This window comes from Psammomys obesus, unplaced genomic scaffold (assembly GCF_907164565.1).
Source record: "Psammomys obesus unplaced genomic scaffold, mPsaObe1.curated_primary_1811, whole genome shotgun sequence".
NCBI classification, from domain to species: Eukaryota; Metazoa; Chordata; class Mammalia; order Rodentia; family Muridae; genus Psammomys; species Psammomys obesus.
In genome coordinates, this window is record NW_026592890.1 from 1,307,430 (window position 1) to 1,334,236 (window position 26,807).

General features: G+C 42.5%; 1 protein-coding gene across 4 annotated transcripts in view; it reads left to right on the forward strand.

The window, feature by feature from the left end:
• The window catches only part of Esr1 (estrogen receptor 1), a 364,727-nt gene that overhangs the window by 58,994 nt on the left and 278,926 nt on the right, over window positions 1-26,807 (forward strand). The gene's annotated exons all lie outside the window — the stretch shown is intronic.

The window sequence follows — 26,807 nt, forward strand, 5'->3', positions numbered from 1 at the left end:
TATCTATCTATCTATCTATCTATCTATCTATCTATCTATCTATCTATCTATCTATCTATATGTTTGTACCTTCTAGCCTACAGATGCTGGCACATAGTAGGCATTTAATTTGTTTCCTTTTTTGAACATATGAGAACAATAAATGACTTTTCTTGGCATAAGTTAAATGTCACAATTTATTATTATTGGATTTGAGGAGAAGGAAAGTGTGTCTGTGTGTGTGTGTTGTGTATGCATGTGTGTAGGTGAGGGGGAGTTCGTGGCTTGCAGAAGCCTTACTCATCCAGGTTGAGTTCACCTCTTCTTGAGTGCTGGAGTGGGCTCCATCACTCCTTCTCAGTCAAGCTGGTAAGCCTGAACACACCTTTCCCTAGTACTGAGGCTATTTTATCGTTCCATTTAAAATTACAAAACACGACTGTATTTCTTTAACTCTGACCTTACAAGACTCTCTGTTTTATAACTGTTTAGAGAAAATGTGGAAAGGTTGACTGTGTTTGCTGGCCTCAATCGTTTTATTACTCATCTCTATAAAGAGGGTTTTAAAGCACATATTAAAAAGTTTCCATCTCTTGTCTCTTACTTTTCTTCTCATCTTCCTTTCTTGGGTTTCAAAGGGTCCAAAGCAAGACCCCGTGAATCTAGAGGAAATGTTAAAGCAGGCTAGGCTGGCGCTGGCTTCAGTCCTCAGGCCCTGACCTCAGAGTCACTGCTCCAATGGCTGCTCTGTGCTGGAGCCAGCGCATACATGCTTATCATCCCGAGCCCTCAGCTGCTGTTCTGCCCAGATTCGCTGTCTCATGTGGCCCCTTGCTTGTCTGTGTTTTCACAGATGTATTTCCTCATACCCAGCTAGAGCTGGGCTAAGTGGGCTGAAGCTCTTGATTCACCAGGGGTGCCTCGGGGTGTGGAGTAGGAAAACTGGGGTGGCAGGTAGCTTTCCAGAACACTCGGCATGCCAGGAATGACATCACCCATGTCCCGTAATAAGGAAAGGGCTGACCTTGAGGAGCATTGAAGAGTGCTTTTAAACACAGAGGTCGTTTCGAGGGCGCCATGCAGGCCAGCACTTGCCCTCAGCTGCATCCTCAAGCGGGGCTGTCTACAAACATTTACATCGCTTACTGGGAACCTCAGAACTGTCAAGTTCTCTACCTTCTTGTGAATCCCTCAGAGTATTGCATGATAGTAGCATCCAAACTCGTTGTCTTTTTATGTCTTGACTATTTCTCATCTGTTAGAGACAAATGCATTTTAGAAATGTAATAGAGATTTGTGTGTAATTTTGTTAGTCACAGGGTGGCTTCTTTGGTTTTCCTAGCCTGCAAACATGCTAAAATGCACACTGGTTTATTATTACCCATTCCTGACAGAGCCTCTCTCGACCAGGGCTACTTAAACTATGCCTTCCCTCTGTTCCTTTTTGTGCATCTATGTAACAGCCATCCACCGATTTGTCCTTTATAATTCATTCCATCATGATTCAAGAGAAGCAATGGTAATGACACATTTAGAATCAGAAAATTGTAGCATGTCTGATCTCCAGGGGACATTGGAGAACACCTTGCCCAATCATTTATCCTCCAGAAGAAAGTGGGGTGGAGAGGGACTGTGACTCACTCAAGTTCCCACACTGATTTTCTAGCAGGGTTAATTGTTTAAAGCTGCTTCTTCTAATCTCCAGTGAGTGTTCTTGTCATCAGAGCAAGTTAAAACGAAAATTACCATAAACCTGGGAACTACAGCAGCCGCCATAACAATATTAATGACCAACTCACCAAAATATTCTTATGTGGTCTAGAAAACCAAACACAAAGTAGTCCCGTGATTTCTATTGCACAAGACAGAATGGCCCAGCTGATATGTCAGCATTGTGTCTTTAAAATGTTTGTTTTCCTGTGTGTGAAGGTGTGTGTGTGGACCCACGCACGTGCTGTCATGCGTGTGTGGTGGGTAGAGGACAAGTTTGCAGAGCTGGTTCTCTCCTTCCGCATGGGTTCCGGGGCTATAACCCAGGTAGAAACTACCACCCACTTATAAAATGAAAGCGAGAGTGCTTTGTTTTGCTTTGTTGGTCATTATTGTTTCTGTTGCTTTTTGAGCGTTTATGTCACAGGTGTCTCTATACCCTGATAGACATGAGTTTGGAATTACTGACTGACTGAAGTGTTATCCATGGCATTAGAAAGGTTTAGAATAGAGCAAGGTTCCCTGGTGCTGCAAAATGCAAAGACATACTGTCTTGATAGCAGGTTGTTGTTTTTTGCATCAAAAGCCAAGCCAAGGAGGCTAACAAGAATTTGGTGCTTTTTAAGACACACCACCTTCATTCATTCAAAAATTCAGCAAATTTGCAGCAAAAAGTCCAAAAGAATAGCCAGACTTCAAGGTGTGCACAGTTGGTGGGAGGCTTGGGGATCAGTCAGAAGAGTAAATATACCGTGCTAAGTACAATTTAGCTTAACCTTGGGGAACAAGTGTGGGCTTGGAGAGACACCTGTGTCTGGAATGTGACTGGAATTTGGGCAAGTGAATGAAGGGCAGAGAGTGAAAGGATAGAGGCTGTGAACATCAGGACAGCGCACAGACTGCTTTGTCCATGCATGGAGTGCCAACACCCTCTCAATTTGCTTTCCTGCTTCACTTGGCTTTCCAAGGTCCTTCTCTGTGTTCAGGACTGAGGAAGGGTTCCCAACAGTCTTGCTGTGTGTAGAGCTGAGGAGGTTCCTGGAAGGTAAGACGTTCAGTTCTCATCCCAAGACTGTCTTGGGCGACCAGGGTGGTTAGATACCCTATCTTTATGTGGGGATCCACCAGCTGAAGTGAGAGCCTGGCTGCCTGGTTTTGTTTTCTTGTTGGGTAACAGCTGGGCATGTTAACAATGGGATATGAAAAGGAAGAAAGGGGAGACATGGCATTTGTAGATGGGAAGAAGATGTAGTTGGTGACAGATATGTACATACTGTGGAAGAGAACTTCAGACACTGGGGACCAGGGAAGGTCCCAGGAGAGAACATATGCTGGGCTCCTGAGAGAGAGAGGATATCTATCTATCTATCTATCTATCTATCTATCTATCTATCTATCTATCTATCTGCCTGCCTGCCTGCCTGCCTGCCTGCCTATCTATCTATCTATCTATCTATCTATCTATCTATCTATCTATCTATCTATCTATCTGCCTATCTATCTATCTATCTATCTATCTATCTATCTATCTATCTATCTATCATCTATCTGTCTGTGTATCTGCCTGTCTGTGTGTGTATCTATCTATCTATCTATCTATCTATCTATCTATCTATCTATCTATCTGCTTGTCTGTGTGTCTATCTATCTGTCTGTCTATTTATCTATTATCTACCTATCTATCTATTGTCTGCCCATCTATCCTTCCATCCATCTACAGCTATCTATGTGTCTATCATTTATCTGTCTATCAATTTAATAATTGATATATTTATGTATCTATGGTCTATAGAAGTTGTCCATTTGGAGTGGCAATGTTGGAAGTTTATGGAAGAAATGGAACAGGAAACAACTTTAATCAAATTTCTATAAAAAGATGTCAGCAGTTCATTAACTCTGATAGAGATGATCATGTGATTAGATTCATTAAAATTACATTTCCTACCATTTAAAGATATTCATTAGTCACAGTGATAATCATTGAAGATAGAATTAGGTTATTTCCTCTAAAAATTGTGTTATATTAACCTATTCAAATCTTACTGTTTGCTACATATTTTAAAAAATTAATCTTCTTTCTAGGAAATGGTGGCACAAACTTGAAATCTCAGTATTTGGGGGTGTAGTTAGGAGGATCGAAAGTTCAAGGTCAGCTTCAACTACATACTGAGTTTGAAGCCAGCCTAGGCTATATGAAATTCTCTCTTAAAACAAAAAAATTAATTTTCCAGGGTGTAGTGGCAATATTTATCATTCTAGCACCCAGAGGATAGAGGAAGGCAGACAATGAGTTTCAACCTTGACTGTATTATTATTATACAGTTATTATACAGTTTTATACAGTTAGGCTCTGCCCCCTAAATAAAATAAAATAAAGGCAAGATTCATTTTGAGAGCAAAAGTCCACTTGTAACCACAGATCTTCGGGTGACTGTTAGCACGACAAACCTGCCTCTCTCTCTGACACTAGTCAATTAGCACAGCACAGTGCAAAAGAAATGCCAGCCACGTGTTATTTAGAATGTCTTGGCAACTATAGTTTAAAAAGTGAAAAGAAAAAAGAGAGAAATTAATAAAATGAGCCTTAGTAATATATTTTACTTGACAAGATACTGTTAAAACATCAAAAATTTAACATGTAATCACCACAAAATTATTGAGATGCATAGCTTTGTTTTCTTTATACTGTCTGTAATTCCACGCATATTTTTCAGCTACAGAGCATCCCAACTCAAAAACAAAATGCTTATTAGAAATGTCTGGACTTGATCAGAGATTTTGAAAGTCCGGACATTTGAAATATATTGAACTATTAGAAGCGTATTTCAGTTTTTAAATGGTTGACTCCCACAGCAGCCTGACATCCCAAATCAACTTACAAAAGCAAAAGCAGTATGTATAGAAACCTAGAGAGGCTTACTCACATGTTCCCTCAGAAGCAAAGGACCTGTCCAAGAATTCTAAGCCTTGTAATTAGTGTTTAATAGAAACAAGAGCACAACAGGTGTCTCTTCATGTATGTGTGTGTATATACACACGTGTCTGGAATATGTACATACATGTCTGATATATATCTGAATGAATATATGGGTTCTGAACATGTGTTACTTATATCTGAAATATTTGCTTTAGGCCTCATGCAATTAGCAAATACAAAATTGGGTAAAATCTTACAAATTCTGCTATAAGCAGTTTTCTGCCTTGAAAACCAACGTGAGATATGGTAGCCGTAGATTTCACGGCAATACTGCTCGGCCTACACCGACCGAGCTCCAAAGCGGTAGTCGGTGTCCTTTCATTACTGACCGGCAACAACTAAACTTTTAGGCTAAGAATAACGAAGACGTGGCCAGACAACCCATATTTCAAGCACTTGCTGGCCACAGGTGGTTGGCGTAGGCGGAACGGGACAGCAAGGACGGGGCTGCCTCAGGTTTGAAGCTTGAGGAGGGCGCGGCCGCCACTTCTCCTGCTCTCCCACCGCCACCTTCCTGCAGACTTTAGTTTGCTGTCCTCCCTGTAGGTGGCAGCACTTTCTTCTTGAAGTTATGAGTACCTTTCCCTTAGATTCCCGCAGTTTTCATAGAAAGAATTGCAGTTCTCTAGAAACTTCCCTGGAAGCATAGGTCAGAGTATTTCAGTTCTAGTGTCATTCTGCCTTCGGTTCCGGAAGCGACGTCTGCCTCCTCTCTGGAGAGGCGCTCACCTCGCTGTGGAGTGAGGCAGAACGGACTGCAGGGGTCTGTGACTGCCCACGGCCACCCCAGCCCGCGCCATCGGAATGGACAGGGGGCACTTTCTGTCTCCATGCAATGGCCACATTAACCCTTGTTTTCACTTTCCACCGAACTTTGTAATCGGGTTTTTAAGAGTTCCCACAGATCCTGATATTGACGTATATACATCGCGAGTTAAGGGGGCCTAATATAGTATAGCTAAGGTTAATATTTTAAAAAATTCGTGTCTTTACATCTAGAAATACCCGCTCCCTCTCTTTCACATCATGTTGGCAGTAAGGTAAGAGAGCGTTATGTAAGAAATGAGGCACCCAGGAAAGAGATGGAGAGTTTCAGTTGGGTTTCCAAAGATTGGCACACATCCGTGCCTAGCACATGAGTCCTGCTTGGAACCCAGCAAACGGTGGGCTGACGGCTTGACCCTTTTTGACTGACAGTTTAAAATTAGAGGCTCTCTTTTCTGTAATTTGTACTCATTCTGTTTCCCCAGTATAACCTCAATGCTCTATTTGAATTTTAATCATAATTTTTCTCAGTTCAGCTTCATGCTAACATTGTACTGTACCTGGTATAATGACTTTAAAGTGCTATGCTTTTGACTCAAGAAAAAAAAATCACTGTTTTCTTAATATATTCCTTAATTCTTTTAAACTTGAACATGTGAGATGGGTTGTTAATGGCTTAGAGCAGAGAGAAAAGACGGGAGAAAAGACCACCTAAGCTTGCACATGTCAGTGGGTCTTAAGTCCTTTATCATATATTTGCTTATATTACTTTTGGTAAGCCACAGAGCATTTTCTGAAATGAAGAAACTGCACTAAGAGAGAAGCTATCCTTGCCATCTTGTAAATGATAGGCTCAGCAGAGAAAGATCTACTGAAGTGCTTTTGGCTTCCTGCTTTCAGTGGTGATTCCTGTATATGTAGGCATCAGAGAACAGAAAATACACTGTCACATTTCCATAATCTTTGGCAATTCATTTTAGACGGGCCATTCTTCTATCTGCTTTCTCAGCATTTGTCTTCCTCTCCAAAATGTAGCAACCTCTCAGAATTTACTACTTCGTTTTCACTTTTTCCTCTTCATTCCCAAAAGTCACATTCATCTTCCCATACATACAGTCCTCAGCTTTACAACTCTGCCCTCTCCATTTCATCTGGACTACCACAGAACAAAGAACTCCATAAACCCCAGCGTAAGACTGAGTTTATTCTTCTGTTGCACAATTTCTAGCGCAAATATTTCCACCTGCTCTCCCGAGTGACTCTTTACACTGGGTGACTGGGGACCACACCCTCCCTCTGGACCCATTTTATGTCTTGTACTATTTGGGCAGTCATGGGAAGGAAGCTTGAGAACATCCTCCTAGAATGATGTCTCTAACTGAAGATACAATAACATAACTCAAATTTGATGTCAATTTCCAATTAGTGGCAAGCAGATATATTTCAAGGAAGCATCATCAAGTATGTGTGATCTGAAAGGCAAATGACCCAGAAGTAGCTCCTGGTCACTACCGTTGTAGCTGCTGCCTATGCCCACTGATGAAAGCGATACCAAGTTCCAGGTAAACATCAATGAAAATAAAGGCGGATTTTCTTAATCCAAAGTTTATTAGAGTCCCTGAACTGTGTAGTCCTGAAAGTGTGGTGACTACTAAATCTTTCTTCTAGAGGCCTCTTCTGGATCTTATGCAGCCAATCAAATGACAAGCAATGCCGTTCTGGGATGACAGGATACTTTTGAGGCATGCTACTGACAGTCATAATTCAGGGGGCTAACTAAGCGTATCTTTGCCCCTAGACTTGAGAGGAGTGGAAAGTATATTTCAACTATTTATCCAGGAAAAGGCAAAGCTGCTGGGAGAAAGGCATGTTTGAGGGAAGAGTCACTGCAGATTCTTGAGTTAGCGAAGGCAAACTGATTGAAAGGAAGTATCACCAAAACTCTCAGAGACAGGAGGAAGACATCCCAGGGATACCGCCTCATCCAAGCACAGAAGGAGCAGTTCAACAGAACACACTTCTCTTTCCTTCTGTGATGCACACAGAACAAACAGCATGCCTTTTGTGGTGCCTTCCTAAGTCTGTAACTTGAGACTTTGGGGAATCTCAAGTTGTGGGAAACTTGAGCTTTTCCTGTAAACATGTTACAGGAAAATGGTAATACTTTTCAAAACTGTCCAGACCCTGTACTATTCCAGATCAAGGGAAAAGATAGACATGGCCAAATGTGTTGGATGTTCCATCAGAAAACAGGTCTTCATAAGGCACTGGGAAATTTTGGATACAATCTATAGATATGAAAAAAGTAGTGTATCTAGGTGAACTTCTTGATTTAGTTAGGGTACTGTGCTTAGGTAAGAAAAAAATGACCTTGTTTTTTTTTTTTTTTTTTTTGTACTGATATGTTCAGCTTGTTTTCAAATATCTCAGCAAAAAGGATAGATGATATGTTCTGTTAGAGGAGTCTAGGTAAAACATATGGTGGGACATTTTGTTTTGTTTTCTTCCTTTAAGTATGACATTAAAAATAACTGAGCTTGACACACATACACACACACACACACACACATGCAAAAAAAAATAACTGAGCTTGAACTTTGGAAATAAATAGGTTGATGGGAACTTTTGTGTGCTTATGGTGTCTCTTTCTCCAAGACTTTTAGTACTAACCGAATTCATTGTTGGTGTTCTGGACAGCATCAGAAGGAATCTAGGGGTTGCTGGACCACATGGAAGGACACGGTGCTTCATGCTTTGGTTCGTTTTGTGGTAGGAGCTAACCTCGCCTCAGTATATGGAAGCTTCAGTAGTGTGGAAAGAGCCCATATATCCTGGAACATCAGCCTCTCACCATCTTCTGGATTTAGATAAACTCTAAGGCCAGCACCGTCACTGGCTTTGCCAAAACTCCACTGGGAAATCCGGACTGTGAAGTCTGCTTTTCCAAGGCATTCCTTTTTTTTTAAAGGCATCCTTTCTGGAACTACAGTAGAAAAAAATATCTCATTAAATTCACTTAGTAACAAAGATATATTTAGGCTTGAAAATCTGAAATCTTTTGACCATCAATGTAACTGGGTGTGGAAAATTCCATACCCAGCCTCCTGTGATGGGCTGCAGCCAAGCACACACACATGAAGAACATTGCATAAATTCTGCTTCAGGCTATGTGTGTAAGGTCTGTATGAAATACCAATGGTATTCATGTTGGGACTTGGGGCCCATTCTCAAAACATCCCATTATGTAGAGAAAAGTATTCTAAAATATTAAAAAGAAAATCCCAAATCTTTCTGATCCCAAATATTTCAGAAAAGAGCCATTAGGCTATAAATGATAGTCTTTGATAATCTGAGGAATATTCATCTTTCTTAAAGGAACGACTATTCAAGCTTTGGATCTACTGTTAGAATTATAAAGTTAGAGGTGTGTAGCAGTTCACACCTTTTAAACTAGCATTCAAAAATCAGAGGTAGGAGTATCACAAATTAGGGGTCCAGCTTATCTCAGGAAAATATTAGTTCCTTATTGAACTTAACTCAGATCTTTAATACAGCCAGTCTTGACTCTGAATCACATATTCTCTCCCAACACACACTAGTAATATGGTAAAGAGAGAAGATGAAGTTGAGTAAATATTTCTATAACTTTTAAATTATAATTTGACATATATTTAGGAAAACTGTTGCGACTGTTTTCACATCTGTTCTAATTGATGGCATAGAACTGTCATTTTTCTTAAACATCAAGCATCAAAGAAAGTAGAAGAAAAACTCCCAAACCAAAGGACCTCAATACATTAGAAGGTGCTACAAATAAAATCTAGTTGAGGTTACTCATCCCTAGCCTAGTTGTTATAAATAAAAAAAAAAATTTAGTTGTAAACAGGAATGAAGAAAAAATTAAACCCATGCAAAATCCTGTCCCCTTAACAGTTATCTGTTGAAGACTTTCAATGTGGATTCTATCTGGTTTGTCCATGTGGGGTTGTTTCTATAGTTTTAAACACAACATGTAATTTATTATGTTTTCAAAACTATCACATTTTAATTTATGGATTTTCTGTGTGCACATGTATGGCATGGTATAACTGTAGAGGTCGGAGGCAGCTTGCAAGGGCTGGTTCTCTTCTTCCACCGTGTGGGTTGGGGAGAAACTGAACGTGGGTCATCAGACTTGGCTGAGGCTGTCTTTACTCACAAGCACTCACACTGTCATCCCTTAACTATGTTTCTTTTTTTCCTTATTCTTTATTAATTACACTTTATTCACTTTGTATCCCCCCTGTGGTTCCCTCCCTCCTCCCTTCCCAATCCCTCCTTTCCTCCACCCTCTGCATGCATGCCCCTCCCCAAGTCCACTGATAGGGGAGGACTTCTTTTCCTTCCTTCTGATCCTAGTCAATTAGGTCTCACCAGGAGTGGCTGCATTGTCCTCTTCTGTGGCCTGGTAAGGCTGCTCCCCCTCAGGGGGAGGTAATTAAAGAGCAGGCCAATCAGTTCATGTCAGAGACAGTCCCTGTTCCTATTACAATGGAACCCATTTGGATACTGAACTGCCATAGGCTGCATCTGTGCAGGGGTCTTAGGTTATCTCCATGCATGGTCCTTGGTTGGAGTATCAGTCTCAGGAAAGACCCCGTGCTCAGATTTTTTGGTTCTGTTGCTCTCCTTGTGGAGTTCCTGTCCTCTCCAGATCTTACTATTTCCTACTTCTTTCCTAAGATTCCCTGCACTCTGCCCAAAGGTTGCTCATAAGTCTCAGCATCTGCATTGATAGTCTGCAGGGCAGAGCCTTTCAGAGGCCCTCTGTGTCAGGCTCCTCCCTCTTCTCCTTCTTCTGATGTCCAGCCTCTTTGCCTTTCTGGATAGGAATTGAGCATTTTAGCAAGAGTCCTCCCTCTTGATTAGTTTCTTTAGGTGTACAGATTTTAGTAAGTTTATCCTATATTATATGTCTACATGAGTGAGTATATACCGTGTGCATATATACCTTTCTGCTTCTGAAATAGCTCACTCAGGATGATCTTTTCCAGATCCCACCGTTTACCTGCAAATTTCATGATTTCCTTGTTTGTTTGTTTGTTTGTTTGTTTTCTGAGTAATATTCCATTGTGTAAATATACCACAATTTGTGCGTCCATTCCTCTACTGAGGGGCATCTGGGCTGTTTCCAGCTTCTGGCTACTACAAATAAAGCTGCTACAAACATGGTTGAGCAAATGTCCTTATTATGTACTTGAGCCTCTTTTATGTATATGCTTAGGAGTGGTATAGCTGGATCTTGAGGAAGCGCTATTCCTAGTTGTCTGAGAAAGTGCCAGATTGCTTTCCAGAGTGGTTGTACAAGTTTACATTCCCACCAGCAGTGGAGGAGGGTTCCCCTTTCTCCACAACCTCTCCAGCATGTGTTGTCTCTTGAGTTTTTGATCTTAGCCATTCTGATGGGTGTAAGGTGAAATCTTAGGGATGTTTTGATTTGCATTTCCTTGATGGCTAATGAGGTTGAACATTTCTTTAAGTGTTTCTCTGCCATTCGATATTCCTCTATTGAGAATTCTCTGTTTAGCTCTGTACTCCATTTTTTAATTGGATTACTTGATTTATTGCTGTTTAACTTCTTGAGTTCTTTATATATACTGGATATTAGTCCTCTGTCAGATATAGGGTTGGTGAAGATCCTTTCCCAATCTGTAGGCAGTCGTTTTGTTCTGACGACAGTGTCCTTTGCTTTACAGAAGATTTTCAGTTTCATGAGGTCCCATTTATTGAATGTTGCTCTTAGAGCCTGTGCTGTTCAGGAAGTTGTCTCCTGTACCAATGAGTTCTAGGGTCTTCCTCACTTTTTCTTCTAACCGATTTAATGTGTTTGGTTTCATGTTGAGGTCTTTGATCCACTTGGACTTTAGTTTTGTGCAGGGTGATAAGTATGGATCTATTTGCATTTTTCTACATGTAGACAGCCAGGTAGACCAGCACCATTTGTTGAAGATGCTATCTTTTTTCCATTGTATGGTTTTGGCATCTTTGTCAAAAATCAGGTGTCCATAAGTGTGTGGATTGATGTCAGGGTCTTCTATTCGGTTCCATTGATCCACCATTCTGTTTCTATGCCAGTACCATGCAGTTTTTAATATTGTTGCTCTATAGTACAGCTTGAGATCAGGGATGGAGGTACCTCCTGAAGATCTTTTACTGTAGAAGATTGTTTTAGCGATTCTGGGTTTCTTGTTGCTGAACTATATTTCTTGCCCTTCGATCACCTTATACATCCTTTTTTCAGTGTACCTGCTCAGCATTAATTCAGAACAATTACATACAATGTACACATAATAGCTTACTATTAAATCTTGTGTTAGAACTCATTTATTCATTCATTATTTAAGATAGAACTTGGCATTTTCTTCATTAAAAAAAATAGGTGAGCTGCTCACTTCTTCCATAAATACTCGCATGCATTTTACTTTCAGAGAATGTGTTACCGGTGGTAGTTGTCCAGCGTCAAGATTCTTGTGTCTAGAAATGTGCGTCTGATCAGTAGATGACAGGTGGGAGACAGACACTTGCCTGTGTGTTATTGCTATGTCTTATTTCCAGGTGTCCTCACCGGGTTGTAGTGACACACGCATGCCATCCACACTGTTTTAAACACCGGAACTCCAGCTCTATGTATCGCAGCCAAATTCTGCCTAAATATGAAAGGTAGCAGAGGGAGCTTATGTTTTTGAAGTTGCGGTTTCATGATATAGTCCCGGTTCTCAGAGAACCTATGATTTACTACTCAGTTTACATAGCTTTCTTATGTGCCAGTCCAGCTGAGGAACATTTGCAGAATAAGAAATCCGAATAAATGCACCCCATGGCTTTCACAGGAGGAGTCTCTCAGCATACAGAAGCTTAAGGTTAAGTTTATCAGCAGATGGGAAATTCTTCCTGTTGGTAATATTAAAGCCTGGTTAGTATTCTCAGTGTTCTTCTGAAAGCCTAGATCAGCCCTTTTCTCAATAGCCTACTGGTTGTAAGAAAATGATCAGTTAGAATGCATTTTTAGCACATACACAAAAAAGCTAAATTGTTTTTATCTATTAGAAATTCAGTTCACAAAACAGAAGTTCCAGATGTGGGGTGGGGCGGGCTCAAATCTCGGCTGATTGAAACATTGACTTCATGCTATCAAAGATCTGGGTTCCTTTCAATTTTTTACTCTGCTGTTTTCCATGTATCTATTGTACCCTGAGTGGGGTCACCACATTGTCATAGGATGTCCCCACCAGTCTCTAAAAAATGTTTTTGGTTCGCATTAACGAGAGGACATGATGAATTGCTAAAAGCCTGGATTGTTAGTAGTCCCAAGTGCTCACCCCTGCACCAAATAAGGGTCTAGATATATCAGCGTCCTTTTCTGAAGATTTTTCAGCCCTGGTGGTGCCATGTTTGGGTTGCTATAACATATCCCTGTGAAGAGGTCCAAGCAGAAACTGCATTTCTGTGGCCACATCCTGTCAGTCAGTGCGCTTCTGAGAAAAGAAGATTGGGGGTGCTTTGAACAGGGACCAGACATTGTGGTGCGATGGAAGGCTATTTCTTAGAGAGGACTTTGAAATACTGTTTCTGAGGAGAACTCAGGCTATGTTCTCTATCACCAGGCAGAGGCGTGGTGAGTTAAGGAAGTCTTTGCATCTGTGATGAGCTTAGATAATTTTTTTTTTTTGTGGCAGTCTTGTGGAAATGACTGTACTTTTAATTTCTCATTTATAAATAAGATGATATCACGCAATACTTGTCATATTTCTCACAGCTAAATTTAGAATGTTAAATGAAATTAAAAACTATTTCATTGGAGAAATTGTATTATAAATATTTATTAAATTATGGTAAAGCACTCTTGAAATTTTTATTGTACATAATTAACACTATGGTTATTAGGAATAAAGCCAGGTATAAATTCAACTGTTTTTTAAACAACACTCTGATTATTGCACACAATTGATATTGTAGCTAGTAATTTAATATAACTTTCACTAAATATAAAACGAAAGAAAAATAATGTTATTGAGGCAAAAGATAGAGGTACTATGTTCATGTGAGGAGCAATTTATCTACTGAATCGTCTCACCAGCCTCCAATGTTGAGATTCTTAAGCAAAAGCATCTTTGACATAACTCACCTTTGCATAAATGGTCATGTTTAACTTTGTTATCATTGACTCTAGTGGAGTCTGGTGATTTTCAAAGATTCTTCCGTAAGAGATTATGGACAGATGATGATGATGGGCAGTGCTCTATCTTCATCACAAATTGCACTTGGAGATGGTTAGTTTGAGGCAAAAAAAAAAAAAAAAAGAATATCCAGAGTGGAAAGAAAAAAAAAGTTTGAAGAAGAGAAAAAAGAAAGGAAGGGAAGAGAAAAATAAACCCAGCAAAAAACGTAAGGAAAACCCTCAGCCAGTTAGAGGACCAATATATGTATGAATTCACTAGAGCTGTCCATGGAAGTATGGAAAATCACTGAGAAATAGTGTACAACTTATTTGCTTAAAATTTTCGGTTAATGCACTTTTGCAGCATTTTGTAGATAACGACTCTCACCCTGCACTTTATTACGAGGCCGAGCTGTTTTTCTTTGTCCCACCTTCCATCCCGGGATATACTTTGTATGCTCAAGAGCTATAGAATTGTATCCATGCCTTTTGTTGCCCTCCTGATGGGAATTCACGTAATTGAAAGCGTTTATCCTCTCTTAGTAGAAAAATTGGGCACTTGGACATAATGAAAGCCCCCACCGTTTTCCAAGGCACAGAAAATACTGTTCAGTCAGCTTTGTTCTAAAGTTTCCACTTTACCCAGGACAACCTGTTGAAAATGGAGGCGAAGTGCCAGACGCCTAGGAATGTCTCACTGCAGGCGTGAGTCCAGACTTACAGTTATGCTTTCTCCTTTATCACCCATCAAGAAAACAAAACCAAACCCAAAACTCCAAGCCAACAAAACAACCAAATCAAACCAAAACTAAACCAAACCCATTGTACTCTTTTCAGAATACCATGGAATGGCAGGAAGCAAGTTCTAAGCATCTCATGGAGTCACTAAAGAAACTTATAGTGCAGGTGTCAAATAGAGCCTTCTCATTGAATAAGGAGAGGTGGTTGTCATATTTAAATATATATGTTGCCATACTCTCTGGAGAATAGTGATTACCCCTGTGGAGTTAGCTTAGCAAAAATCAGCTGAGGTTTCCACTTGTACATTATATTTTATACCCCCTTGTATTGTCTAAAGTTTTAAAATGAGTGTTATTTTGTAATTAAAAAAAATCATCTGACAAATAACTACAAGGCGTAAGAAATTACTTGAGTGGAAAACGTTTAAATAATTAATCTGTCGATATGCAGCTTGGCTATTATTTTCTTTTGCTAAATCAAAAACTCCCCTGTGTTTCTCAGGAGGTTGCTTTGCAAAGGGAACATAAATGTTTCTAATGAAATGAACAACCCAACCTTCCCACCTTCCGCCTAAATTCCTTAGGTTGGTTTTGTTAGCAACAAATGTTGCACGCCAGTCTAAATGGCGAATAGAGGACTGTGGGTGTTTAACAGGCAAGCACAATGGAAGCCATGCCTTCATAAACACCGATTTACCAAATTGAAGCAGGAAGAGATGCTTGGGACAGCAGGCATGAGGTGCCAGAAGGGGTCTCAGTTGTACTGGGCGCTGTGACATGGCACCCCAGATGTCATGGAGTAACCCTTCCATCATGAGTCCCAACTGGAACCTCTCCGAATTATTTTGAGTACACCACGAAACAGTAAGGAGAAAGGTTGTTTTTTTTTTCTTCAATAATCCTTATAATGACTTTTGCAACATATTACAAAAGGTGGATTTCATTTGTTTGGCCATAGGTATGTGCTCAAAAGGAGGGGGAGTACACTCAGATCCTCTTTTGATTTTGGTTTTTGATTTTGTTTTGTTTTCTAAAGAAAATATAAATGACAGATTCTTCAGCTACTATCAAAAATTATTATAAAAATAAAAAAAAACATTACTTAGGTTAGGTAGACTTATAATAGAGGGCATTGTTAGGGGGCAATTTGGTACAGAAAGACAAAAGAGACAATAATAATGATTGTCCCATGATGCTACATGCCAGCAGACAAGTCAGAAGAGGCTTCTGTTGCACAGGAAAGCCAGGATTAACAAGTCAATTATCAAACTGGAAAATCTTCCCAGATGTTCCACCTTAATACATGTTTGTAAATGCTAAAAGACTGCTCAGCAGGGAGGCTCCGAGGAGAAAAGACCTTGGTGGCTGTAAATAGACACGTTTCAGGCATTTTGTTCCAGGCTTATTCTTTTCCCATTGGCTCTTGAAACAATCCTCATTGCCATCTCACCGTGTTCTAAATCGGCTGCATCTTGAAATTTACTTTATCTTTTATTATTTCATTGAGAGTTTTCTACAATGTTTTGATCATATTCATCCCTCTTCTTTAACTCTTTCTCAACCCACCATTTCTTTCCTTCAGGATCTTAGAATATTTCCATTGTAGATGGAGTTATGAAAGCTCCGAATATCCCAGGATCTCGGATGTGCCCTGATGTAGAGATAAGGACTCTGGGGTGAAAGGGGGTTGCTTCACACCTCCCCGAAGATCAAGATCTACGGGCAGGTGATGTTTACTGTGGTGTGGTGGGAGGTTGGGTCTTCAGTGTTGTAGCCGCCTGTGAATGACTCTTCATCCATGTTCTTGTAAGGAAGCCTAACTGAACTCACTGGCACCAGGAAAAAAAAAGAAGAAGAAGAAGAAAGTGAAACAACCCATGAAAAGTGTTCTAGTTGGGAAGAGGGAAGGGATTAAAGTAGGATGTGGAGGGAGGCAAAAGGAGGGATGGGTGGGGGGGTTAATGTGACAAAACACATTAACTCTTGTTTGAAAATGTCACAGTGTAGCTAATGATGTATAAAAGTGTATGTTAATAAAAACAGTATGAGGGGGAAGAGGAAATCTTTACAGATTTGGGGATAAAGTGGGGGATTAAGGGCTGGCCTAAGTCAACTCGAAAGGGAATCCTAAGACACTGGCATGCACAGGAAACAAGCCATGGGAAGAAGAAGGCAGGACGCAAAGTGATGTTTCCATAAGCCAAGGCACTTAAGCCACAAGGAGGACTGCCAGCAAAGGGTCGGACAAAGCCGTGGAGTAGAATCTTCATCACAGCCCCAGAGAGAACCAGCCATGCTAACGCCTTGGCATGAGGCAGCAGCTTCGAGGACTGTGAGAAAACACATTTGTGGGGCTTTGATGTAGCCTGTGCAGGAAACAAACCGCTGTCTTGTTTGTTGCAGGGCTTCAGAGCAAGCCTTACACATCCTTTCCTAGAAACACAAAGTCTGCCGGGGAAGATTATCTTTGCACAACTGTAAGCCTGAAGGCAGCTTTGTGGAGGGAACAGGAGGCCTTTACACTTGACCCAGTTGAAAGAAGGGCCTCGGGTGGAGCTGGATAGCCTTCTTGGCAAGTGAAGCAATGACTCAGGGAACTGGGGTTCTTTCCTCACTCTGTGTATCTCTATGTACGAAAGGATCTTTCCCCTTCTGCTTATTTATGGGGGTATGGGGGTGGTGAATGTGGGTTCTCATAGAACCATGGGCAGAACATCTAGACAAAACCTGATTATCTTTAAAAAGTCATGTCTCATGTCTTCTGTTGACTGGTGACAAGGCCATGGAAGTTCTAGTTGGAAAAGTAATGTTTAGAGTGAAAATATTTACGTTAAGAGGATTTTGTTTGTTTGTTTTTAGCAAGATTGGTGGGTGAGTTGGGACGTATTGTTTTGTGTGAGGTAGATATATATGATAAATACCTGGAGAGTTTGAAAAAAGCTGACCAAACAGGAATAGTGTAATGGCCTTTGTTGTCACGCAGGAGAAGGAAGCCTTCAGGAACAGCCTTCTTGGTTTGACTTGGGCTGCAATAAATTTGGAGGCAACATTTCACTAGCTGACATGATTTACTCATACAGTAGTAGAGAATATGTCTCATTTTCCTGATCGATTTGCTGCCAAAAGCATGCTTTGAAATGGTGCCATTTGGGGACTATGGTGTCTCAGAACACAATGGAGTTGGTGGTAGGTGAGGGATAAGTGCTTGTTTTGTGGCAATGAATAACTGACATTTTGTTTGAAGTCACGTTGTTTGAACTTTTCTGTCCCCAGCCAAGGCATCATAAGCCAAGAACAAGTAAGGGTTTCTGGCTCACTGGAGACTCACTGTTCCTGGATGGCCAGTCAGTCTGTATAAGGCCTCTGTACTATCTAAAAGCGAAGGTACCACAGTCCTGGGGTTCTGTGGTGGGACCACTTGTGTGAACCAGCTTGCATCTGCAGAAGGCTTTGATGAGCATATAGCTTAGGCATGAGTCAGACAGTCTATATTCAGGAGAATTCTCTATGCGGTGGAACATTTACAGGTAAAACTGAAGGAACCAGATCTTGCTAGATATTTACTGGTGTATTAATAGAAGTAGCTGATTAAGTGTGAGGCCAGATAGAGTCACCATTGACAACTGTCCTGGCAACCACGGATGCCAGCAGTTGCTGTGCTTTAGATCTTAAGTGTCCCTCACGGTGCCGTGTTTTAAATGTTTTTTTCCTCAGCTGGTGGTGCTGCTTTGGGTTGCAACCTTTAGGGGGTGGCACCATCTGAGGGTCATTAGAGCTAACTTAGAAGGTTCTAGTCTGACCGGGGGATCCGGTCCTGATTTCTGCTCTCCAGTCCACCACATCATGGGCTGCCTCCATTATTGCCAGGGACTACTCTCTACCATGACTCTACCAGGGACTGAAATCCCCTGGAGAATGTGAGCCGAGGTGACATTCCTCTCGCAAGCTGTTCCTGTGAGCCGCTGTCACAGTTCACAACAGAAACTAACAGAGGGTAGAGTAAGGGCTACAGTTTCAGAGAAGGTAAAGTGTGGAGGTGGGCGACGGGGAGATGAAAGGCGGCTGCTAAAGGAAGGGTCTATGTCAGGGAAGAGCTGTGCACCAGGAAACAGAGAGCACATTGACGGACAATAGAAGAGATGCAGACGGATTGACTCATTCTTTTGATGCAGCCTCTACTGTTTCTGCTCTCCAGTGGCAGAACTAACGTTCGTCCCGCAGAGGAGAAGCTTCCTTCCAGCTTAGAACGTTGATCTTTTCCCGAGCTACCGATGCACAGGATGAATGATTCTGTCTCTCAGTGCTGGTTCGAGGCAGCAAGTACAGTTCCCTCCCAGCAACCATTGCTCCACAGTGAACCATGCTGCTGAGTTAGCATGTCCAATAGGTCAGGTGTATACTGGGCATTTTCTGGTGAGGAAATTTTATTATCTTTCACTCCTCTGTGGTAGAATGCTTCCTACAAGCGAAACAGAAGAAATATTTATTTTGGCTCAGTGTGTCCGTCAAAGTTTCACTTGGGAAGAGCATCATGGCAGTGGGAGCCCATGACAGGGGCTTGTGACTTGAAAGGAATGGCAACAGGCTGGGGGAAGGTTACACCCTCTGACCCACCTTGAGCGACCAACTTCTCTTGGGCCCCACTTTCTAAAATGTCCTGAAACAGAGGAAATAAAATATGTTTTCATGGAGGACGTTTTAAATTCCAGCTGGAACAGATACAGTCAGCTTCTGGTGGGCTTGTTGAGATGTGAGTGCATGGCGAGCTGAGGGGCGTTGGTACTAACAAGGGAAAGGTCGCTGCCTAGAGCAGTGGCCAGAGAACAAAATGATAGACTGAGATGGTACTAAAGGCCCGATTGTGCCAGGACTCAGATGACTTCCCAGTAGGACAAGCCTAGAGAAGTCTGGTATGGCAGGAAGACATTCTGGATTTGTATGGTCTGGATAAGGCAGTGGTGTGGTCGGGAAGCCAGTTAAATATGAGTGGGTGTGAGAACACTTTAAATTCCAGAGGAGAGACAGGGTGGCTGGGCAATTTTGATCGCCAATGGGAAGGGTTAGGACTGGGGAGGCTGGGGAGAGTGGAGAAGAGAAGCTCAAGGCAAGAAGGGGCTAGACAGCGGAGGCCGGAAGCCCCTGTCACATGTGCTGACTACAAGTGGAGGAACTGGTAACAGGCTGGGAGATAGTGCCTGCACTGGAACAGGCTGCACCAGCAAGCACTCCCAGGACTGGAGACAAACAGGCCCTGGACTTCAGTTCAGTGCGGAAAGGAGGCAGACAGCAGCAATGGTGCCTGAGGTGTGTTAAGTGGAGAGATGCTAGCACAGCAGCTGCCCTCTTGTCGCTGGGACCAGACAGGAGCTGGCAGAATTGTCTGGCCCTAGTAGTGAGGGGTTTTCGTGAACATCGAAGCACAGATAAAATATGGTGTCTGGAAGACTGGCTTTTTCAAACAGGGGAAAAGAGGTTGTGTTGTAGAACGGGTTAGTTGGTGGGTATTTAGGTCTTATGCAACATTCATAAAATCCAAAGTGGTGTTTGGGCGTAAGTGGTTACTGAGAAAGGTTAATCCAGATCTCTGTGGAGGCGAGCTCTGAAGCATGAGAAACCCAGGGGAATGCCTGGCCAGCTGGGAGGCTTTGCCATTCCCCCCCCTTCTTCTTTTACAAGTTCCAAAATGAGAATATTGGTTAGGATTATGGCTATGGAAACTGGAAAGAAGGGGTGACCTGACAATTTTGCTGGACACATACATTGAATACTGATGCTCAAAAGAGCAAGGGCTTGTGGCTAGAAAGGCTTGAATGTGGGAGTGAGAGGACCAGGAAACCCAGAAGGCTGTGACTATTGGGGTGGGGTAGGGCAGAAATCACAATGGAAGAAGAGCTCACAATGATGAAGTCAGAGGAAAGGGGTGACTGTGGTTGTTATATGTAGAGTGGATTGATTGTGGAGAACCAGGAAGTCTACCTCGGAAGCACTGGATCCCTTGCAGCTAGAGTTACAGGTGGTTGTGAGCCTCCTGATGTGGGTGTTGGGAACTACAGTCTCTACAACAGCAGCTGACACTTTTGACAGCTGAGCCGTCTTAACCTCTAGGCCCTTTACTGGCAGAATTTTGGGATTGCTCAGAGGAGTTTTAAAAATACCTGCGGCTGACTTTCCCTAGGCTCCGATTTTATTGGTATGGGTTGGAGCCTAGGCATCCATATAATTTAAAACCTCTGGTCCTGATCCTAAGGCATAGACAGGCTTGGAAACCACTAGGCTTTCAAACATTCTAAGGGCAGAATTCGAGGCTTATGTTTAAAGTCATTGGTTTTTGAAGCTCTGTCCGTTGAAGACATCCCAAATGAACATTTGGAATAAACGCTATGACATGCTTGCTCTTTATAAATTAAAAAAGTGTTTTTAGTATTTGTCTAAATAGTTTGAATGTTGTAGGAATTTCCAGCTAGAACTTATTTCTTTTTTTTTAATCTAGTTTTTCTTTTTTAATAAAAATGTGGTGGAGCTATTAAATAGAAATTGTTTTGAAATGGTTAGATTTTGGTTCTTTTATGTAGAACACAAATGCTGATGAAACTAAGTTTTAATTTTTCTTTTAGGTTCATTTTTTTTGTTTCCTTTAAAGTAGAATTTTATAAGTGAAGTGACCTTGAAGTTTATTTTAATAAAACCCTTTAATGTTGTATATGAGAAGCAGAGACTTGAGAATGGCTGATTTATTCAATGTTATCAAAATTTACACAGGTACTTAAAGACAGATAAACTGAGACCAAACCTTGAAGTTCTGATGGCTTTTTTTTTCCACTTCTCCCATCTTTTCCTTGTGTCTATACTTTCCTTTATGTCTTCATCCATTTTGTTACACCTTTGCTAACTGCTACACATTTCAAATGTACCCCAGATAGACCAGAATTTTTTTTTTTTTTTTTTTTTATCAAATAGGGGTAAGAAGACGCTCTTGATAAACAGTGACAAATATTTGTTTACAGAAGAGTGGTTGTGCCCAAGATAAGTTCCAGCTGAGGCTAGCTTTTTCAAACTAAGGTTTCAGTTGGAGCCTCAGAGCTTTTATGTTATTTTCTGCTCTGCTTTTCTGTAAAATGACTGTGTTAATAGTACCAAGGAAGTAGTAACAAAAACTGTAAAGATGGAGCCAGGCATGGTGAAGCACACCCTACTTGGGAGTACTCCCAGCACTTGGGAGGCAGAGGCAGGCGGAGCTCCGAGAGTTCAAGGCCAGCCTGGTTTACACAGTGCATTCCAGGACAGCCAGGGCTAGATAGTAAGACCCTGTTGATGTTTAAAAAAAAAATAAAGAAGAAGAAAACAGAGAGATGGAGTACATAAAGAGGGAACTTTCCCTTCACTGTAGGACTGGCAGCCTCTTGCCACAGCCTCTTGGAGTTAAACATTGCTTTCTCTCCATCTTTTAAACTGGGGATATTTTTCAAAGGAAAATACATGTTTGTTTGTTTTTTTAATTTATGAAGCTAGGCTATGTTTGTGTGGGGCTATAGAAAACGTTAGAGGATAAAAGGGAGTCAGCAGTGTGGATATATATATATATATATATATATATATATATATATATATTTACATTAGACGATAATCCCCTTTGTAACAAGTCATTTTTTGAAATGTTGCTATGGCTCAGTGTCATATCTAATGATTCTCATTAATTGTTTCTCTGTTAACGTATTTTCTTGTTGTTTGGCGTTTATTTTCAAGGGTTTAGTGGTGGAGGCTCTAACAAGCATCTCTGTTATTTTGGTATATATATATATATATATATATATATATATATATATATATATATATATCATATGTATGATTAATTTAGTAAGATCTCAAGTTACCAGTTTTTCATTTACTCCTTGAGCATTTCATAGTGTATACGATGAAATACAATCTTATTCATTCCTTTAGCTCCTCACAGATACCTTCCAACACATCCCTCTCCTCATTTTACATCCTGAATAAATTTAAATAACCCACGAGTCCAGTTAGTGCGGCCCATGTGTGCACGGATGCGGGCCACACCCCCACCTGCGGCTGCACTTTCATTGGATGCTTCTGTACTACTCCATCCTTGTGGACACGTCCACTGCTCTGGTTTGAATGTCTCCTCCAGAATTCCTGCTGAGATTTGTCCTCGTAAAGTCGGAGGGTGTAACAGCATTGGGAGGCTGGGCATATGACAGCAGGCATCCTGGGCAGGACGGCGTGAGGGAAAAAGGCGCTATGAACCCCTCTGCCCTGGGAGGTATGGGGAGAGGCCTTGCTGCCGTGGATTTCTCTGCCTCTATAACTGTAAGGAAGTAAGTGTCTGCTTATTGTGAATTACTCTCTCCGGGCTATTCTTTTAGACCACCATCTCATCATTCCTTGTCGTATGGAAATCAAGTTACCCTGGAGTTATGCCTCATTCCTGGAAATCTAATCATTTAAGCACAGGACGTGTATGGACAGTTCAGCTCTGATGACACGAAGCCAATGCTCACTGACAACCAATACGGTTAAATGCAAATGAGAGTCAATATGAAAATCATCTTTTGTTTTTTCAAATACCCCACGCCCACCGCCGAAGCCAGCTATATTTATTATGATTCTAGGAATTTCTGACGCGGGTTTGTTTAGGTGAATTTGCTACACCACAGACTGATTCCTTTACCCCAGGACACAGCCTGCATATGCCACCAGCTGTAGCTAGCCTGAGTGTCACCCTGTGCAAGCACATTCACTGTGGCTCACTTCTGCTGAGTTTCCCATCATATCTGCTCTCCAAACCAAAAAACCACTGTTGTGTGGGAACTGTTGGTGCTGGGAGAAGGCTTCTTGCCATACTAGCAAGACTCCAGAGGGTCACTAGCTGTCCTAGAGCGTCTACTTTTCCTTTCAGATGCAGCTATTGGTGGACTGGAGATAGGCAGGCAACTTGTGTGCCACTGGCCTGTACCAAGCAGGAAGCATAGAGGAAGGGCCTTCTTGGGGACGTACCTCTGGGGTAAATGAAGCCGAAATGGTCCAGTTTCAGAATCTGGTAGGCATTAGTGCTAACATCTCTGTGCTTATTTGGAGAATAATTTTATGCTTTACTCTTTGTAGAAGAGTTTGGCTATCATAGTGACCAAGATAAAAAGGTGTTCCAATCCAGACACAGGAATGCAGCAGTGAGAAGGAGCCTGGGGTGAAAGGAAGAATGGGCACACAGGCAGAGTGTCCCAGACAGTTGATGTTTGAGTGGAGACATTTTAATGCTTGACAACAAAGAGTAGGGATCAGTTATACCAAGGCATCATTCCTACAGTTGTCCGACAGTCTTGGTGCCTTTGTCCCAGGGAACTAGTGGAAGAGCCGATGACTATGTATATACTGGTTTCCTTCCACAACTAATTCTGGAAAGGCCTGTGCAGCGATTTGAATCACCAGGCAGTGGCGCTATATGAAAGGATTAGAAGGATTAGGAGGTGTGGCCTTGTTGGAGGAAGCGAGCCACTGGAAGTGAGTTGGAGGTTTCAAAGGTCCATGCCAGGCCCAGAATCTCTCTGTGTTTGTGGAATAGGATGTAGATATCAGCCACTGCTCCAGGGCCAGGCTTGCTGCCATGCTCCCTGCCATGATGATGATGGACAGGAACTGTGAGTAAACCCCAGTTAAATGCTCCCTTTTATGAGAGTTGTTGCGGCCATGCTGTCTCTTCCTAGCAACAGGACAGTGACTAATACAGCCTGTCAGCCTGTTAGTGCCGTCACTTCCCCCAAAGGCTCTGGGGGCTGCAGCCTGGTGGGGAAGGCGCAACCTCAAGAGGAAAGCCGTGAGAAGGTGCTGCGTGTGAGGAGGAGGCACAGCTGGGGATCACACTGAACATGAACCCAGCCATGTTCATGCGTTATGACTGTAACTCGGGTCGTCACTCTGGGAAAGGCACTGAACCCATTAGAGCCTCAGTTTCCCCATTGGTCCAGAGAGGGGGAAATGAATAACTAATTCTAAAATATATTTTGATGACACACTTGAGTGAAGAGATTTCTTAGGAGGCATGATTTAAGATGTTGCTATTGAATGACGAATACGTGTTTTGTGTGGAAGAGGTAGCGTATGCCTCCATTTGTGTCCCGTCTACCCTCTATAGCTAGGAGCACATCAAACTCTTAAGAGCCCCTCGTATGAGTTCAGATGGGATCTGTGCAACCACATGGCCTTCACTGTCACCTCAGCCCTGGTGGCCTCTGGAGGCTTGTCACAAGGTGCTCACTATGCTTCTCACCTTGCTACATTTTTAACATGAAAGTCACAGTGCTCTAAGCCATAGCTGCAGCTTTGCAAAGGCTGAGCCCCTCTCTGGACCCCCCAGTATGAGATTTCCCTTCTGGTTCCAAGTTGGGGCTCAGGTGAGCTGCAGAGCTGGGGGCCTTGTTTCCCAAAGAGTGGTTGACCCAGGGGCAGTCTGCGCTTCTCCTAACTGAATACATTCTTTCTTCATCCCATCCCACTGCACTTGGTTTAGAGAGCAGCAAGGAAAGCACACGACCGTTTTCTCCCTGTTTAGTGTTTTTAAACGTCAACAGACGACCAGTTATACACACAAATGCTGCTGCAGGAGACATTTGGGTCCATACAAAAAAAATGAACCTCCGGAGTATTTTAAAATTTAAAAAATTATGTAATCCTAAAATTCTGTAGTTTTACATATGAAGAATTATTACCACATCATTTTTCTGGTTGGTATCGAGCCTGCCATTGGAATAATTGCTGTAGGCAATGTGCTGAAATCCTCTGCCTAGCAAATTTCACCGCCGTTAGTCTAAACCAGTGGCCCTCAGCCTTCCTAAAGCTGTGACCCTTTAAGACAGTTTCTCATGTTATGGTGATCCCTAACCCCAAAATTATTTTGCTTCCATTTTATAACTATAATTTTGCTGCTGCTCTATGAAGCATAACACAAATATCTGATATGCAGGATATCTCACATGTGACCCCAGAGGGGTCCCAACCCGCAGGTTGAGAACGGTAGTCTAATCTATCAGCCGTGAGGTCTACTTGTTTAGTTTGTTAGAGAGAAAAGGAAGTCCCTGAAAGACTATTCGTGCGCTCTTGTTTCACAGGGTCATTTCCTTCCATAAAGTTAATGTCAAGCAACTTCAAGAATTCCCGGTCACTTCAAGAGGCCAGCTAGTCACTAATTAATATAGCCAGCCCGCTGTAGGTAGCAAAGTGTCGGTTAATGTCTCAACAGGTTGCTTTCCAGGACTAAGCCCAGACAAGCTTGCTTACTCGCTGCAGTGTGGTTGGGGGAGTTGGTTTCCTCCATCTCCTTTAGTTATCTTTGTGCGTCTGCGTCCGCCTGTCGGTTCTCAGGATCCCTGCGGGGTTGGCACACGTGGGCCAGGAGCAGAGACAGGGACCGGGGAACACTGGTGCGAGCTGGCCTCGTGTCTTCTGAATCCTTAGCACATGTTGGAAGCTGTCCTCTTTTCAAGGGCTGGTTCAGAGATTTTCTGGATATGCTCTCTTGTACTCCAGCCCCGGGCCCTGGCACTGGGCCCCTCCAGCGGCGCCCTCTGCCTGGACTCTAGAAGTCAGCTCTGGTAACCACCAGAGTAGCTGTTGCCTTCTTCCAGCAGCCTTTTTGGGGTGGATCCAAACTGCAGCGACCCTGATTTTTACTTAACAAAACCGACTCAGGAGATACAGTCCAGTATGGTGGAAGGGGTGTGGCAAGCGATAGCTGGGGGCTGAACCGGGGGGGGGTGTTACTATCCCCTGCCCTTACTCCTACCAGCTAGTCCCCATGTCCCAGATGCTCCACAGCCTTCCCAAACGACACCGCCAGCTGGGGACCAGGTGTTCACACACGTGAGCCTGTGGGTGACAGTTCCCATCGAAACCTCAACAGCCCCTGGCTGCCATAGGCTCACGGCCATCCTGCGGCGAAAGATCCATTCCGTCCAAGTTCAAGATTATTCCCTGAAGCCTTCACAGTTCCAACGCTGTTCAAAAGTCCCGAGTCCAGAGAGTTTTCGGAGACTCGAGGCAGCCTGCTGGCTGGGAGCCTGCATGGCTGAGGCATCTGCTGCTCCCCCTCCCTCCCCCCCTGCCAAGGAGCCCCGCAGCTGCAGCAGCTCCCGGTGCTTGCTTCTTTTCGTTGGATGACACTTCCATTTCTCCACACTTTGAGTCCTCTCAACGTCCACACTGTGATTTCCGATTCTCCTCCATTCTTCATCATAGAGTTGAATTCTGTCTGAGGGTCACCCTCTCTATCCACTTGTCACAGGGGGAAGGGGCAGCTTCTGATTTATCGCCTCACCTCTGAATTCCATCAGGTACTCTTCTCCTTTCTAAATTAATCGGTTCACTTTACATCCTAATCACAGCCCTCCCTCCCTCCCTCCCTCCCTCCCTCCCTCCCTCCCTCCCTCCC